We start from the raw sequence: 12870 nt of genomic DNA, 5'->3' as shown, positions 1-12870 counted from the left end.
CTCTAGCTGCTACTGTAATACAAATAATTAATAGTAGTAATCATGGATCTAAGCTTTCTTGATGCCCACCCAAATGCATTGTTATCTGGCCCATAGCCTCTTCCATCCAAGGATCTCCAAGCCCCAGCTCATTTTGCCCAGAGCACCAAAATGCCATCTGGTTCTCATGAGCCTTCGTATAGCGAATGTTACAGAGACCAGCGCTGCCAAATATATAGCTCCTGGCTATTGTCTCCTTGTTTCCTTGTTAGAGCATAAGCTGTAGCTCACGAAAGCTTATGCTCTAATAAATTTGTTAGTCTCTAAAGTGCCACAAGTCCTCCTTTTCTTTTTACTGATACAGACTAACATGGCAGCTACTCTGAAACTTGTTTCCTTGTGTTCCCCTGTCTGCATTCCTCTACTGTCTCTTGTCTTACTCTTAGACTGGAAGCTCTTTGGGGCAGCGACGGTCTTTTTGTTCTGTGTTTGTACAGCGCCTGGCCTGTAACTCAATGTAGTAGTAAAAACTGCATTGGCTAATTTCTCCCAACCATGCCAGAGAGAGCTAATTACTGGGAGGGAGAAGCTTGAGTAGTGCCAGGTCCCTAGAAAACAGTGGGTTAACCACAGCCCTTTTTCTCCTTGCATGGATGCACCTGGCTCCCCAGCCATGGTGGGAGACCTAGGCTGGCTTCCAGTTGGGGCAGTTTCTCTTACTCCATTGATTTCGGCTTGGTGACCTGCTTTGATTTCCTATCCGCTGAGGAAACCCTTCACTGATTGCACCTGGTCTATGCCACACCAGCTCACCAGCCCTCTAAAAACACAAGGTGTGATTCTCATCTATGCTAAGATCTCTTTATTCTGCTTTGACAGCATGAAGGGGCCATAAAGTAAGTGTAACTGTAATTTTATACCCACTTTAAGGGCCCTTTATGCTACCAGAATGGGGCAAAAGGGCCTTAGTGTAAACGAGAATCGGAGCCCTTTAAGAACAATTTGGATCACGCACAGTTTCTGCTTCAGGTGAGGATTTGTTTTCTCTGCTCCTTTGCTAGCTATGGCCCCATCCAGCCCCTCCCAGGCGCCTCCAGAGTCATTGTAATAATGAGCTGTCTCAAACTCAGACCCCCGGCCAGGTAAGCATGTCTGTGAAGGTGCAAGACATGAGTTGCTTTCATAGATTCTTTGGTTTAAGCATTTTAAACTCACTTTGCTCGGGTGTAAATGATTACACCAAGTGCAACGGAGAATCAGGCCCCATGTGACTTGGATGGCAGAATCAAGCTCAAACTATAAATACATATAAATTGCAGAATCAGAAAAGTAAATAGGCATACTGAACCTAAATCTCATTTGCAAGGCCAATGGAAGTCAAGACTCCTGGGTTCTGTTCCCAGCTCTGGGAGGGGAGTGTTCTCTAGTACTTAGAGCAGGGGACTGGGTTCTATTCCCAGTTCCAGCAGATGTGCATTGCAGAAAACAGCTCAATTTCCAACACACACCCTCATGAAAAGCATCCCTCCCCCGGCCCCGCCATGAGCCTACCTGTAATACAAAACTTGTACCACCATCTGGGACCACGGAGCTGGCATGAACTCTCCTACCAACAGCTGTTGCTCTGTCTCAGCACAGACCCCACCTGTGGTCTTGGCAGCTGCTGGGTGTCTGTCTGACCCACAGGTACCATCTCAGGAGAAGCAGGAGGATCTGAGTTCTCCCTGCATGCGAGCAACCAGGACACAACAGGCATCCTCGCACCATCTCGCTGCAGATCTCTGTACCAGAGCCAGCATCAAGCAACATCGATGGTCCCGGGAATTGCTGGATGCTCCGGATCACTGAGCATTGCTCTGGGGTCCTGTCTTCCCCTTTTGCAACAGAGCAGAAAATATAAGGGAGACAGAAACACTCTATTAAAAAGCTTTGAAGGCTCCCACACTAATTATGAACAATAAAATAACTAACAGCAGCAGCTTTTGTTCAAGGATTTCATGGCACTTTATTACTGTTATTTTTATTATTATTTCTATTACTGTAGCACCCAGGAGCCCCAGTCACAGACCAGGACCCCATGGTGCTAGCTGCTGTACAAACACAGAACAAAAAGACTGCCCCTACAAATGTTAATGCATTTAGCCTATTATCCTCCCAGGGTGGTGGTATGATTATCTCCATTATACAGGTGGGGAAACAGAAGCACAGAGAGGGGACAGGATTCACTCATGGCCACAAAAGAAGTCAGTGGCAGAACAAGGAATAGAACCCAGGAGTCCTGACTCCCATTTGCCTGCGCTAATCGCTAGATCATGCTTTCCACACAAGAGCCAGGAATAGAATACAGGGGCCCTAGCACCTATTGGCTCATGTTCTAGCCACTACATCCCACTCCCCTGGAGTAGGTGGGAAGAGATTCATAGAGTCCAAGGCCAGAACAGACCATTGTGATCATCTAGTCTGACCTCCTGGATACCACAGGCCACAAAACTTCCCCAAAATAATTCCTAGAGCAGATCTTCTGGGAAACCATCCAATCTTGATTTAAAAATTTTCAGCGATGGAGAATCCACCATGACCCTTGATAGATTGTTCCAATGGTTAATTTATTCTCACCATTAAAAAAATGACACCTTGTTTCCAGTCTGAATTTCAATTAGCTTCAACTCCCAGCCATTGCATTATGTTAGACCTTCCTCTAGATTGAAGAGCCCGTTATTAAATATTTGTTCCCCGCATAGACACTTATAGACTATAATCAAGTCACCCCTTAACCATCTCTTTGTTAGATTGAGCTCTTTGAGTCTACCACTATAAAGCCTGTTTTCTAATCCTTTAATCAGTCTTGTGGTTCTTCTCTGATCCCTCTCCAATTTATCAACATACTTCCTGAATTGTGGGCAGCAGAACTGGACACAGTATTCCAGCAGTGGTCGCACCAGAGAGTAGAACCCACCCAGTTTGAATGCGAGACCACACGGTCTCATTTGGCCAGTGCACCTGACACTGAAACAAAATTACCTTTCAAATGCCACATGCCAAAACCTTGACCTCCTAGCATGCCCCACTGACTAGTCTGCGTCCACAGAGCCCTCCCTGCTCCCAGGACTGCGGCCGCACAGGGAATGCTCTGGAAGCATGGCTGAAATGTTGCAAAGTTATCCACATGTGTGTGTGCGGGGCGAGGAAGCGGATACAAAGGTACCGGATTTTGTCAGCTGTTGGCTCTCCCCTCTCCTGCAGATTCCGGGGGATCCACAGCATTTAAGGGTGGACCCCAGGATCTCTGGGCAATGCGCTGATGGTGTAATGAGGGGGTGGGGGTATCTCTCTGTGACAGGGGAAGGTCTGGCCCTTTGCCCTTAGCTGACATCCTTTCCTCTGTCTGCACTCCTTTAGCCCAGAGCAGCTGAGCCCAGCAGTCTTAAAGGGCCAGCTCACCCCTTGACAGGCCTGCTTAGATCATAGGCATTTTTGGGGAGCAGGGAGCTTGACGGCTTTATGTGTCTGTAAATTAACCAGCGTCCTGGTGTTGCTATGGAAGCAAATACAGGAAAAGCAAACAATAATTAAAGTGATCAATTAAATAATAATAACTACATGAATAATTAATAATTGGAAAAAATAATGAATAATAACGGCTAATAAGAACATAGCGCAACGCAGTAGCCAGAGATCTGCTCATCCAATGCAGAGATGTGTACGCTGGGGCAGAATGGCCCATCCAAAGGGGAACACAAGGCCAGGGTGTCCGCTGCCTGCGCTCAGTGGCTTTGAAGCCCAGAGCGTAGCAGGAGTCAGGAGGGATCAGACTTCTTGGCCATGTCAGCAAGTGTTTTGATGCCAGATTTATTGACTGGGCTGAAGGAGCTACATGCTCCGACAGAACCAGGTGCACCTCTTACAAGTCTCTCCATTTATTCTTCACCAACATCTGCTATTTTCACTAGAGCCTCTTGTATATCTGATGTTCCATGCAGTCCACTAGGTATGTTGATAAGCACCTCTGGATGTGCTTCAGGTCCAAATGGGTTTGTTGTATGGTTGATTACATGGTTAGTAAGGGCTGTAACATACTCTTCATCCTCCTTCAGTGCAGAAGCGAGGACTTGTTTGTGGACTTTGTCTTCACTACTTCTTGTTAGGCCACTTTGTTCTCTCCTAGCTTTTGGATATTCGTAATATGCAGCTGTTGTCATTTCTAACACTAATACGGACCTGTGCATGATTGTCACTGAATTAAAAAGCTAGTTTCTAGAATATTTCAAAGGCTAGTTCTATAGGCATAGGCAATTACAAATGAAAACCTTCTACCAGGCAGACTAGATGATACATTGCAGGTACAAAAGCTTACAAATGGAGAAGCATTACATTAGGAATTCACATACATTTATATCTACCCACTATTCAGTGCAAACCATGGGCACGCAATCTACTGCTACTGATGCTCAACCTTCATTGTGAGACTGATCCAGCTAGCAAATCTCAATTGAAAATACAGAAAACTATTATAATTACTTCTGAGATATTTTGACAATTAGGAATATGTGATGTGAAAACATTTCATGTTAGTATATTGCACAATGTTGATCTTTGCCATTTTTCCATATGCTAAACAGCTTCATCATTTCTGAAAAAACAAACAAACAAAACTTGCCCATGCAAAACCAATAAAAATCTTTTAATACATTGTCGTTTGGAAGCTCTGACCAATGAACTTGACATTAAGGTGTTTAAATTAACTTAAACAGTAAGTTTAATCACGTTGCAGTTTCTGGAACTGTGCACACAGTGGCATTTTCTCATTTTGGGGACCATTGTTTCACCTCGCCTATAGGCTTACAGTACCACTTGACAGCTCCACATCAGGAGCCTCTCTGAAATGAGTTTCCTGGTCTCAGCCTAATTCCTAGCAGACAACTGCCCATATCCCCAGACCCACCAACACACCAGATGTGAGCTGTCCTCCTCGTTAGCTGTCTCAGCACAGAGGCTGAGGAATGAATGGGCTGGAGAGACTGAATGTCCTTAGAGGTGGAGGTCACTTTGGATCCAGGTTGAGGAAGATTTTGAACATCTCAGCCTAAATGCATGTGATCATGTTGCCCAGGCTGGCCGGGTGAGCAAGGAGAAGAACCTGCTGCTTTGTGACTGCTAGCAAAGCTTTTTAGCTCAAGTCATAGGGCTCTGTGGGTGTTGACAGCCACCACTTCAGTCCCCATCAACGACCATGTTTATAGGCGTTCTATTTGCTTTTAAATGTCCCATGAGATGTAACTTCCACTGCTCCCCTTTGGAGTAATTGTTAATTACTAATCAACAATCACTAATCATTATTTAATTTTAATATCAACCTTAACTGTTAATAACATGAATTAAAAGTAATTAGTGCTCATATTAATATTATTTATTTACTATTGCTGTAAAGCCTAGGAGCCCCTGATACCCGAATCCCATTGTGCTGGGCACCGTGCAGACACAGAACAACAAGAAAGCAGTGGCAGTTTGTTGCAATCTCTACCATGTGATTAAAACTAGCCTCAACAGAAAGCATGCCACAGCCTCCCTCACTGAAAGGAACAATTAAAGCATCTTCTGAAAGGAGATAATACATAATGAAATGTAATAACATCCTTCTTCATCCAGAGCATTAAGTGCGACATTGTGGAATGGGAAAAGAGAGGTGACCCATCTCCCACAGTTTAAATCTGAGCAGATGAAGGGTTTTCTAAATACAGACTATTCTGCCACAAGGGGCAAAAAATTAAGAAAAAGTAGACACACAAATGAATAAATAAAATACCAATGCATAAGATGAGAATACTACTAAGGAGAATACTACTAACAGGAAGTAACTGTTATCAAGACCAGTGTTTCTCACCCTTTTTGATACTAGAGCCTGGCTTGCTGCCTTCCTAAACTGTGTCAGGGAGATATCAGGGACCGGTGCTGGTCCACGGACCGGTCCTTGAGAAACACTGGTCTACAGGTTGCAGGAACTGGGAACAGCTACGACACCTGGGTTCTATTTTTGGCTGTGCCACTGACTCACCGTGTGACCTGGGCCAAATTACTTAAAGGGATGCTATGAATTTAAGGCTCATGCTACTGTCTGAACATTTGTCACCTGCTTTGGTTCTGAGAAAAACTCAAGATTAGAAGATAAACAAAATAGCTGGGTGTAATTCTCAGCACAGGTAGACACACCTACGCCACCTCTGCTCAAGCTAGCCCCTAAAAACAGCAGCGTAGCCCCAACACCACCTCGGGCTAGCTGTACAATCCCACCCCAGTACAATCCCACTCAACCACCCAGCTCGAGCCACAGCCGGTGCTGTCACAGTCACTCCGCTATCATTCACACACTAGCACCAGCAGCCGTAGAGCCAGTACATCGCCCCGCTGGCATTCTGGGAATCACACCTCCCAGCCGCTGTGTGTAGACGTACCCTTAGTGGCTTGTCCCTGTAACCCACGTCCCTCTGTCCCCTCTAGTTGTGGCTGAGACTCATGGAGAGGTCGATCAGTCTACTAAAGTCTTGGCTAACACAGCTGGGTTTGTCAGCTCAAGCAGTAGAGGCTCGTGCTTTAAACCGGAGGTCTGAGGCTCAAACCCTGCAGCTGCTGAGCCACCTACAGATGCAGCATTACAACCCCCGCCTGTGGCAGCTGACGTTGGTACAATTCGTTTGGAACATATTGCTCTGAAACCTGTTTGCTTTGCAGCATGGGCGGACGGCAATAGAGATCTTGCAGTGACAGTGCTTTCCAGACAAGGATCCCAAAGTGCTCGACAAACACTCATTCATGAAGCCCCTGTGTGAGATAAGTAAATATGATCTGTAAAGGCCTTAATTTAAAGTTCAGTGACATCCCGGATGGAGGCTGCTGAGCGCTTGGAAACCTGACCCTGAGCTTTTGGGAAACTCTGCCCCATGGTGGCTAAGGGGGCACCACCAGTTTGAAACCTAGTCAGTTTTGAACATTGGTGAGTAGCTTCGGGGATTACACTTGGCCCTGAGTGTCACTGCCAACTTGTGTGGTTTTACAACTACATTTTCTTATTTAAAGAACAATATGTTTCTCTCCCCTGGGTGGAAGACCCACACAAACGAAGGCCCCAATCCTACAACACAGCAGTGGAGGTGGCTGTCAATTTATTTACTGTAGCATCTGAGCAAGCTCGCCATCTTTAGTATACTTCTCCTCCTGTGGGGGAGAGCAGTGTTGTTTTTCCCAGTTTACAGCTGGGGAACTGAAGCATAGAGAGACAGAGGCCTGGATCCTTAAAGGCATTTAAGCACCTAACTCCCAATGGGAGTTAGGCACCTAAATATCTTTGAGGATCTGAGCCTAATTGAGACTCACCCAAGCAGTCTGTGGCAGAGCTGCGAATTGTACTGTGGCCTCTTAGATTATGTCTACACTGCAATAAAACACCCATTGCTGGCCCGCATCAGCTGGATCGGGCTCACATTGCAGGGCTATAAAATTGCTATGTAGACATTTGGCCTCGGGCTGGAGCCTGGCCTCTGGCACCCTCCCCCAGCACAGGGTTCCTGAGCCCTAGCTCCAGCCCAAGCCCAAATGTCTACACTGCAGTTTTATGGCCCTGCAGCATGAGCCTGAGTCAGTTGACATGGGCCACCATGGGTGTTTTATTGCAGTGTGGACATAGCCTGACCACTAAACTATCCTCCCCCCTCTAAGGCTTGCTCTACACACAGTTTTAATGCAAATTTACCTATTTCCATTAGGGGTGTGATTTTTATGCCAGAATAGTTAAGGGATTAAGGAAGATCCTTAAGCCCGTGTCAGATCTCAATGACTTTAAAGAGAAAGCAGGTGCATGTACAGCTTTGACTGCACTAGTCCTTGTTTGTGGAATTGGGATAAAAAAGGAAAGCTAAGAGCCAGATTCTGATATCTCTACACACACTGAACAAGTCAGTGGCTGCCCTAGTGTAGTGGTTCTCAAACAAGGGGTCCGGGGCCCCCGGGGGGGGGGGGGGGGCTGTGAGCAGGTTTCAGGGGATTCGTCAAAATAAATCAGAGAGCAGGGCCGGCGTTTGACCTGTCTTAGCTTCGCAGGGCTGCCTGTGGTGTCGGACCCCAGGCCGTTGCCCTGCTTGCTACCCCCTAATGCTGGCCCTGGCTTTTAATCTACTGGATATGCATAAAACAGTTGTGGCAAAGGTGGGCTGAGGAGTTTTTATAGCATGTTGTGGGGGGCCTCAGAAAGAAACAGGTTGAGAACCCCTGCCCTAGTGGACTGTACAGGAGAAACTGTGAAATGGACTATATACACAACGCTGTCCAACGGACACAGTGAAACAGCACCTCAGACCCCAATCCCACAATCTCTTCTGCATGGGCAGACCCCCCGACACCCATGTGCAGTCTGACTGAAGTCACTGGGGCATTTCGTGGGCACAGATATCCCCACCACAGGGAGCAGCTTGCAGGATCAGGGCCAAATTGTGGATCTAAATTCGCTGCCCCAAAAGTTAGCTAATGTACCGTTAAGTTTGACTGGCAGTGCCCCAGGCCCTTCCAGAATGTCAAGTATGCAGCCACGTTTAAACCTCTGAAAACCAGGAAATACAGAGTTAAGGTGCGTCCCTAGCCCCTCTGGCTGTTACACACTAAACTAGTAACCAGAACTATGGTGGTACTACTGCTCCACCATAATCCAGATCAGGATTCCGAACACCCATCAAACTCAAAGGCATGTTGGGTGTTGGCGTGACCTATTTGTATTCAAATCTCAGGTTGGATTTCAAGCACAGTAGCCCTTCCTACAAACATAAGAACGGCCATATTGGGTCAGACCAGTGGTCTATCAAGCCCATTAGATTGGCCAGTGCCAGGTGCTTCAGAGGGAATGAACAGAACAGGTAATCATCCAGTGATCCATCCCCTGTCGTCCACACCGAGCTCCTGACAATCAGAGGCTAGGGACACTCAGAGCATGGGGTTGCATCCCTGACCATCTTGGCTAATAGCCATTGATGGACCTATCCTCCATGAACTTATCTAGCTCTTTTTTGAAGCCCGATATAGTGTTTGCCTTCACAACATCCCCTGGCAAGGAGTTCCACAGGTTGACCGTGCGTTGAGTGAAGAAGTACTTCCTTTGATTTGTTTTAAACCTGCTGCCTATTCATTTCATTGGGTGACCCCTGGTTCTTGTGTCATGTGAAGAAGTAAATAAACACTTTGTTATACAAACACTTACTCATGTGAGTAAGTAACAAGCAAGCCCTGTGCAAGTTGCCCCTCTGACATTAATGGGGCTATTTGCCTGAGTAAAGTGAGCCAGTATTTGCAATATCAGCCTATAAACATCAGAATTACTCTTCCCCTCCCCCGCACTTTCATTGCTTTAGGGGTCACAGTTCTGTTCCTGAATTATAGGGTGGATCATAAAATGGGAGTTGGAAGAGAAACCGTCTCCCTAAAATGAAGTGATACCTAAAGACAAGGCATCACTGCCTGTCACTCTAAAGAGATCAAACTCTGACCAGGTGAAAAACAACTTGTGAATGCTATAATTTAGAAGACAAGTACATTGTTTCTCAAAGATCTATATTCTGTCACTCACCCCAAAAACTATAGTGTGTGTGTAAACTCACACAACTACAGTATATATACGTATTTTGTGTACGCACACACACTTTACCCAAAAACATACACACTAAGTATGCCCACACTATATACGCACTCACACACCTTACACACACACTTTATGCACACAGATATATGCACATATTATGCGTACATATACACAGTACATATCTCTATATACGCACATACTTTATTCTCTATATATCATTGTCTATGTGTGCATTTGTGTGATTGATATCGATCGTGTGTGTATGTGTACGCGTGATTGAGTGTGAGTATATGATTATCTATATTAAATAAATGCACATATAGACTTATCCTGTATTATATGAAGTGTTCATGTCTCATACATGAGTACGCGTGCGTTATGAATACAATGTGTGTGTATGATGTGTGTAGGTTTACATGTAAGCACATATGGATATAGATACACATTACACAATTCTAAAATCATAGAACAAGATGCACTAAATATAACACGGTGGCTTTTTTGTTCTTGTTTTACTTGGGTTTTTTCCGATCGCATCATAAACATGAAATATTGAAACAAGAATAGAATCATTTCATATGCTGTAGCAAAACAAAACTTGCAGGGCTGTCTGATCCGATGGTGTTGCAGCATGCGGCTGACTTTTTGCCATGGACCAGGGAGGCTGGTTGGAAAAGACACAAAATACCCACTCCCAAATTGCCCAGGCAAAGTTGCAAAGAAAGCTGTAGCAACACCTTACCTTGTGAGTCACTGGATGAGACATTTCCTTGTGCAGTATCCCTTATCTGCTTAATTCATTTGCAAGCTGAGATCTTCTGCCGCAGCAGAACCAGAAAGAGAGAGAGAGAGAGCTAGTTGCAAGGATCTGGGAGAGAGAGAGGGAGAGGGAGAGAGAGAGAGGAAATAATGCAAAATACAGTGCGGGGTAGCAAATTCCTGCTTCAGAACAAGGCTACCCACTACACACACTCACACACACACACTATTCCCTCCAGCCAGAGAGGCAGACGTCGCCTCTGCCAAAGCTGCAGTGTAGCGTGGCTCAATGGGGTCTTGCATCTTTCTGCATTGTCTCTCTCCAGCGTGAGCTCATGCAATCTCATTTCATGGGAGAGACATCTGGTTTGATTCAAAGAAAGGGGAAGGAGGGAGGGAAACAGCTTTGCAGGCTTGGAACTGAAAAGCGATTTTCAATGCTCCCCTTCCACAAGTCACCCCTCATTTCAATAAGAAAAGGGAGCACTGTATTTCTACCACCCCCGATCTCTAGATTTGGGGGAAGGGGAGGTTGGGTTATTGCAATCAATTCAAGGGTTTTCTGCTTTTGCATGGAACAAGTAGCACATGAGTTCCTTTGCCCCCATCCCCCACTCTAGCAGCTCTGCCAAGTCTGGCTGATGTAGAAAATCCTTCATCGGGGAGTCATCTGAAAGCAGGGTTGTTCGTCTTTTCTTTCCAAGGATCTCACTTCTTCTGGTAGATGGTGAAAGATTTTTTTTTTTTTAAAGTTGGGTCTCTGTCCGTTAAGAGGTTTAAAAAAATCTTGTCTGAGATGGCCAAATACTGCTTAGTGGGCTTGATTCCCTTGTCTCTTGTGCTGTCATTTACACGGGTGCAAAGCAAGTGTGTTACCAAACCAGAGCAGTACAAAGGACCAGTGCACAAGGCAGTGGAGAATCAGCCCCACTTCCCCAGTCTCTTTCTCTCCATGGGCCAATTTACTGTCGCCCTACAACTTGAGTGGTTGTTTCCACCCTCATGAAGTGAGAGCAATTTGATCTGGTAGCGTTTTGCACTAGATTCACAGATTCCAAGGCCAGAAGGGACCATGGTGATCATTTAGCCTGACCTCCTGGATAATACAGGCCACAGAACTTCCTAGGGGAGCAGATCATTTAGAAAAGCATCCAATCTTGATTTGAAAATTGTCAGTGATGGAGAATCCACCAAGATACTTGGGAAATTGTTCCAGAGGTTAATTACCCTGGTGCAAACAGCTGCACAAGGCTACAGTGAAATGACCCTGTGTGTCTGCTTCTCTGGCTCTGGGTCTCTTTCTGTATTGCTTTCTCTACAGGGCCCTGATCCTGCAATGAATGTGTCGATTCCTCTGTCAACTGGAGCGCCCCACGGAAGTGAATTAGACTCTGCACAGGCACAGAGTACCCACATGCAGCCCTGTTGCTGAATCAGGGGCCTGTGTGAGCATATTCCTTTCTGTTCCCAGCTAGCTTGTTTTTTGCCACCGCTCCTTCTAGCTTCTGGGGCTGCTTCTCCTCTAGATTTCAGTGGACTCACTCCTGATTTGCCCAGGTCTAAATAAATCTCTCTCTCTCTTTGCTCCTGTCTAGTTTCCAGTTTCCTCTCCCTAGTACTTATCACAACAGGATCTGAGCCCCTTGCTGTTATTCCTGGATTTTATCCTTACAGCATCCTGTGGAGATCGGGAAGGATTATTGTCCCCATTTTACAGTTGCGGGATCAGATGCTGCAAGATTAAGTGAAAAGAACAGGAGGACTTGTGGCACCTTAGAGACTAACCAATTTATTTGAGCATAAGCTTTTGTGAGCTACAGCTCACTTCATCGGATGCTGTAGCTCACGAACGCTTATGCTCAAATAAATTGGTTAGTCTCTAAGGTGCCACAAGTCCTCCTTTTCTTTTTGCGAAGACAGACTAACAGGGCTGTTACTCTGAAACCTGTCATTATGCAAGATTAAGTGACTGGCCCAAGGTCACAAGGGGAGCCAGTGGCCGAAGTCAGATCTCCTGAGTCCCAAGCCAGTGCCTTACCCACAAGACCAGGCTTCTTACCTTCTTTCATCCGTTCCTCCCTCCCTCCCCTTCTTTCTTTCCCTCTCTGTCTCTCGCTCTCTTTCCCAGATTGCAGGAGCAGCAGGAAAAGGGGGTGTGTGCGCCTGGGTGCGAAACTACATTCCCCAGCAGCCTCCGGGGCCCTCCTGAGTCTCAGTGTCATGCTGCAGCCAGGGAATTTAAAACAAAAGAGTCCCCCCCCGTCTTGTCTCCCTCCTTTTGCACACGCTGGCTGCTGCTGTTTCTTGCACCTCTCCCTCCACACCCCCCTCAAAAGCCAGGCGGGGTCTGCCAAAGGGGGGGGGGGGCCGTGGGGGAATCTTTTCTGTGCAAAGGTGGGAGGGGATCCACGCTGGAGTGGAAGTGCCTGGGAGAGAAAGCGGGAGAGAGATCGGGTTACAGAAAGGAACCGGGAGAGACAGAGAGAAAGGGGCTTGGCCAGTGAGAGGGGAGGTGG

General features: G+C 46.2%; 1 long non-coding RNA gene across 2 annotated transcripts in view; it reads right to left on the bottom strand.

Moving 5' to 3' along the window:
* LOC140902737 (uncharacterized) overlaps positions 1 to 10814 on the bottom strand; it is a 45135-nt gene extending 34321 nt beyond the window's left edge. The window contains exons 1-3 of one of the 2 annotated variants that reach the window (XR_012156109.1): positions 10572 to 10814; positions 10338 to 10463; positions 1531 to 1853 (exon numbers count right to left, since the gene is read on the bottom strand). This is a non-coding gene — a long non-coding RNA (uncharacterized lncRNA). Of the gene's footprint in view, positions 1 to 1530; positions 1854 to 10337 lie in introns of both variants that reach the window. The other variant, XR_012156108.1, reaches the window with a different exon arrangement.
* Positions 10815 to 12870: the final 2056 nt, after the last annotated feature.

The sequence above is a fragment of the Lepidochelys kempii genome, chromosome 24, assembly GCF_965140265.1.
Source record: "Lepidochelys kempii isolate rLepKem1 chromosome 24, rLepKem1.hap2, whole genome shotgun sequence".
NCBI classification, from domain to species: Eukaryota; Metazoa; Chordata; order Testudines; family Cheloniidae; genus Lepidochelys; species Lepidochelys kempii.
The sequence above is the reverse complement of the archived record's forward strand: the minus strand, read 5'-3'. Positions and strand labels throughout refer to the sequence as shown.